Genomic DNA, 5,789 nt, shown 5'->3' with positions numbered 1-5,789 from the left:
CGCCCCCTTGCCTCCTTGTCTGGCGTTCAATGCCAGCAAGGGGTATACTTCAGGGTGTTCTGCTTCTATTTCTTAATGTATCTATCTCTGTTCTAACTGCTGCACATGATCATAAACTTAAAGAAACAATTACGAAAATAAATTATTAGATAAACAAACTTAAGGAAAAATAGAAAGACTCTAGTTAAGGTTGGGTTGCTAATGTATAGGAATTTACACCGGTTTGGATTTTTCCACTTAAAATAACTTCCATTGCAAATATAGACCAAACCGGCAACCAACTCCCACCATCAAAGTTTAGAAGAACAAATTGTCACAATTCAAAACAAATATAAACCGGGAATTTTAATTCCCGGGTCGTCTCCCAAGGACTAGTGCCAATGAGTGCACAATTTCGGTTGTGAAGGCAAATGAGATTTTCAATGAAGAGATAAACAATTAAAGGAATAAAAGAACACTCAAAATTGTAATTAAAGAACTAATAAAGGAATTAAAGAACTAGCTATGTAATATGAACAAGTAAGATATAAAAGTGACTGATGTATGTATGTATGTGTGTGATTCAAAGCATAATTGGAATCTTGGCTTGGGATGAGCTAAGGAATCCTTTCCTTGTTGCAACCACAACTATGACAATTATATTGGATTAATCTCACTTAGTTAACCCTTACATCGGAGAGTAGGTTAAGTGAGCATAGTTGTTCTTAATCCACAAATTCTAACTCACTTGTTGATTGCCTTAGCAACAAGTTAGCATTAGTGGAAACAAGAACAATTAACAATCCAAGAATTATCACTAAATGTTAGACATTCCAACTCTAGGAACCCATATGCTCATTTTCCCCAAGCTAAGAGGTGGAAATTTAACCCATAATCAAAATTGACATTTCCACAAACACTTGGTGGGCATAAACACAAATCATGACAAAATTGAGAAAATGCTTGAAATTGTGAGCAACAAATGATCAAAAGTAACAATACTAACTCAAACAAGCATGTAATAATCATCAATCATCAAAATCATCAACAAGAGATCAAAATTGCAAAAAGTATATATATTAACACTATGACTTTAACTACAAAAAAGAGTATCAAAATTGTAACTATAAAAAGCAGTAACTAAGAAATACTTACAATGGAGGCAAGCAAAAATCCAAGATCAAAAATGGAAAATGGAACTTGAAAAGTAAAACCCTAATAGAAACCCTAATGGTGTTGAGAGAAAACTTAAAGAAAACTAAACCTAAAGCCTCCTACTACTATCTAAAACTACTCCTAATGATATGCTATGATTTCTCAATGTTTGCCCCTTGCAATATGAGCTCTAGCCTTCAGAATTGGGCCTCCAAGCCCCTCAAAACACGATTCACGTGCATTTTTAATGAAGGCATGCGCGGGTACTTGTGCGCACGCACACTTGGCCGAAATCTCAGGTTGTGCGACCACACAAGAGGCTGTGCGCACACACATTTCGCGATACTTTGGATGATCGTGCGATGCACAAGATGCTGTGTGCTCGCACACTTCGCCTTGCTTTGCTACCTGTGCATACGCACAAGATGCTATGCGCACGCACACATTGCTTTGCTCTTCTCCTTTGTTTCTTCATGCTTCCTCCTCCTTGCATGCTCCTCTTCTATTCTCACCAAACCATTCCTACCTTATACATCCGAAATCACTCACCAATAGCATTAAGGTATCGAATGGAAGGTAAATGGAATAAAATAGGTTAAATTAGGCACAAAAGAGCATGTTTTCATAATCAAGCATAATTTAGGAGGAAAGCTCAAAAGCATGCTATTTAATGGAATAAGTGTAGGTTTATATGATAAAATCCTCTCAATTTTAACTAAAAATTATCATAAAATATGGATTCATCAATTCTCCCACACTTAAACACTAGCATGTCCTCATGCTATTCACAATCAAGGAAGATGAATGAAAGGGCAAACAATTTATTTAATGTGCTACCTATATGCATGCATCTATCCTAGATATTACCTACTAAAATCTATTCTACTGGAAGTTGGTAGAAACAAACCATGAAATTCCAATCAATCCCAAGAAAGCCTTAGGGCCAAAGCAAAAAGTCAATGCACTATGATCAATGTCCAAAGAATTGAATTGAGATTTTCAAAACTAACAAACAACTTGCGAGAAGATACAATATAAGAAACAAGAACATAGAATTGAGCAATCGAACTCCTCACCGGATGTGTATTCACTCTATTCGCTCAGTGTTTAGGGCTTAATCATTCAATTCTCCTTTAATCATGTTTTTCAAAGATTTGTAAGTCATCTAACAATCAATTAATATTTGATGCATGAAAACAAATATCATGAGGTCTTTGGAGGATTGTACTGGGGCTAGGGTTAAGGTAAGATTAATATGGTTAAGTGGACTTAGTGAATTAGATCTTTGATTAGCTCAAGTGTCCACCTAATCCTATATCATCCTATATACACATAACAAAACAACCTAACCACCCATTTATCTCCTATCACATTCACTCATGCATTTTCTTTCCAAAATACGAACATATGCACTTTTTATTTAGATTTTTATTTCATATGCCACTATGCACAAAATTTGATTTGATTGATTTTTTTCATAAACAAGATCAAAATTTCCTTGTTTTTGTCCACAACAAGAGATGCATATATCTTGAACAATGAATGCATGACTATTTACCCATTTTTCAAATTTTCACAATCAATACCCCATGTCACTTCATCACCAATATTTTCCATCAATTTTCCCCCACACTTTGAGTAACACACACTACCCCACCCAAGCTAATCAAAGAGACAATTCAAGGACATCAATGGTTTTTCGCTTTAGGGAGAATAATGTGCTTAGAATCAGAACAAAAGGGGGTTTAAAGGCTCAAAAGGGGTTACAAAGGTGAATGTAAGGGTTGGCCATATAGGTTACTGAGTTCAATATAAAAAATGGTCTCAATCATACTAAATGAATTCAAACACCAAATATAGGACATACAGATTCACACAAATCTAAGATCACAATAAAAAAAGGAGTATTGTAACAGCCCAGACCACCTGCTAGCACGATATTGTCCGCTTTAGCACACAAGGCCTCACGGTTTTACCTTTGACGATAAGGATGATAGCTGAAGCCCCCCACACTCACTCGTCAAAATGTGTCATGCTAGGGAGAGGTATCCACACCCTTATAAGGCATGCTTCGTTCCCCTCCCCAACCGATGTGGGACCTTACAATCCACTCCCCTAAAGGAGCCCAGCGCCTTTGCTGGCACATCGGTCCGGGCTCCGGCTCTGATACCATCTGTAACAGCCCAAACCACCCGCTAGCATGATATTGTCTGCTTTGGCACTCAAGGCCTCACGGTTTTGCCTTTGACGATAGGGATGATAGCCGAAGCTCCTCACACTCACTCGTCAAAACGCGTCATGCTAGGGAGAGGTATCCACACCCTTATAAGGCATGCTTCGTTCTCCTCCCCAACCGATGTGGGACCTTACAAGTATAACACACAAGAGCAAACTTTATGGTTAAAAATGTGCAACCATTTATTAGAGCTTAAATCTCCCAAGGTATGTTGTTCTAGCTCTTTTTTCTATGTTCTATGAAAAAGGATGCTTCAAGCAAGTTGAAAGACAAATTTTCAAATTCAATCAATGGCACGCCCTAAGAGAGATTTCATGAAAATTTCTTGTTGTTTTACCAAACCTATTTACTCTACCATACAACATGCAAATATTTACTACCATAAAACTATAAGCACTAAAGAAATATATACAAACAAATCAAGCAAAGTGCAATAAAAACAAAATTGCAAAAATTGAAAAAAGAGAACAAAAAGGTATTACGAAGTGTCTAAGAATAGAATTTTACCCCCTTTAGAGTTGTCGATCCTCCCCCACACTTAATTAATGTATGGTCCTCCGTGCATCTCATATTCCAGGAGAATGATAACTTGAGGGCTCCACCTTCAGCTGGTGGTCACGACATAGGTTGATGACTTCCATCATCCTCCTCCCCAACTAACTCTGATGAAGCTTTGGAAGTTGGACCAGGGTCTCTTCCTTGTAGTCTTGCCGCTACCTATTTGAAACGCTTGTGCTCAAGTCGTTTCATGTCGTGGATATCATGCAATATGTCTTGGAAGAAGTCCAGATGAGACCGGAGAAATGGTAGAGGAGTTGATGAAATTGGTGGATTTGATGATGGTGCTGTAGGTGCTTTCCTCTTGGAGGGTGGATTCTTTGTCGATCCATCCAAATCTCCACGCGGAATGAATTTGTTGCCTCTTGGTATCTTGAACATGACATCCAAAGGTTGCCTTTCTACCCCTGCTGCTATAGCTAGTTGCATCACCATCGATGGAAAAGGAATGTTGATCTTTTTCTTTTCAATAAGTTTCCAAATCGATGTGCGTATCAAAGGAAAAATGGCTATTTTCTTCCCTTCCAAAATAGCCAAAATTAGCAAAGCAGCGTCTGACATGGGTAGCATGAGTGCTAGAAATTATATAGTCGACCATAATTTGATGCCAAATACGCACCTCGGCATTCAAATCGAAATAAGCAATACTAGCAGGAACAGATTTTCCTCCCTTGCTATATTCCCAGGATGCACCAGAACGGCCAATTTTCTTAAGAATAGGAGCCAAGGACATCCTCCCCTCGAACACATCCGCTTTGATTCTTGAATAATCATCCTTCGCAGGCAGAATGTGGGGAATCTTTAGAAGAGCTTCTAGAGCCTTGTTGGAAGTATCCAACGTCTTCCCTCGGAGGAATACCAACTCTGCTTTCCAAGCTTGATAGTTAGCGTAGAATTCCCGCACCATGGATTCATTAACTTCAATGGGGTCTTTCTCAAGAAATCCCCAATGAAGCGAGGCAATCCTTTCATGGATGATCGCCTTGTATTTGTTTGGGACCTTCAGTGTCCTCTCCAAATGGATTGTTCTTTTCTCGATTGCTTCATATTGGGAGTCGGCTCTTCGGTTAACCAAGACACTTGGTCTCTCACTTTGGCAATCCATGAACCAAGTATTAGGAAGGCGAGTTGTTGGTTACGCAACCGATGATGTGACTGGTACTTTACCTTTCTTGCACATCCTAAAAAGGAGAATTAAAAACAAAAGATTTCAAGATCATATGGCAATAATAAAACAAGATCAATGAGAAAGCACAAATAAAGTGAAGAAAAATTTAAATTCTTAATTGGAAGCTTTCAAAATAGTGTGATTTGAGATGAAACAATGTGTGTATTCCAAATGTGCACGCGGTTAGAACACACACAACGGCCGGTTGAAACGGCAATTGCACTATTAAAACAATTAAAGTTTAATGCTTCTCAATCAAGTATTTAAGTTGCAAGTGTAAAGAATTAAGATGCAAGCAAACTTAAACAAGCACAAAATGACTTAATTGAATTCTTGAAGGAAATGGGTATTGAGGTTGTGCGCATGAAAGCTTATTGTTAGAAAAGTACACAACAACAATAACCATGTAAGCAAAGTAAAATGTCAATTGTTCATCCTGAAGGTGTGAGAATCACATAAATAATATCCTTGAGTTAAAACCAAAAGATGTTTGATCAAGACATAAAAAAGTGAACATTTGTAATGGGATTACTCAATTCAATTGCTAAGATGAACAATGAAAATTGAATTCAACTAAGAACAATGCATTCGCAAACGAAGCACCCATTAACAAAAGATCAAAAGTCATGTAAGACATGGGTGTTTGGAACTTCAAGTTCAAGAAACAAGGGAATGCATTGGTAAATTGAAGTT

General features: G+C 37.7%; 1 long non-coding RNA gene across 1 annotated transcript in view; it reads right to left on the bottom strand.

Annotated features, from left to right (window-relative positions):
* Positions 3,038-5,789, bottom strand: part of LOC110267608 — a 7,914-nt gene continuing 5,162 nt past the window's right edge. The window contains exon 2 of the long non-coding RNA XR_002355420.1: positions 3,038-3,376. This is a non-coding gene — a long non-coding RNA (uncharacterized LOC110267608). The remainder of the gene's footprint in view (positions 3,377-5,789) is intronic.

The sequence above is a fragment of the Arachis ipaensis genome, chromosome B02 (assembly GCF_000816755.2).
Source record: "Arachis ipaensis cultivar K30076 chromosome B02, Araip1.1, whole genome shotgun sequence".
Taxonomy (NCBI): domain Eukaryota; kingdom Viridiplantae; phylum Streptophyta; class Magnoliopsida; order Fabales; family Fabaceae; genus Arachis; species Arachis ipaensis.
This window is presented reverse-complemented; position numbering and strand designations above follow the sequence as displayed.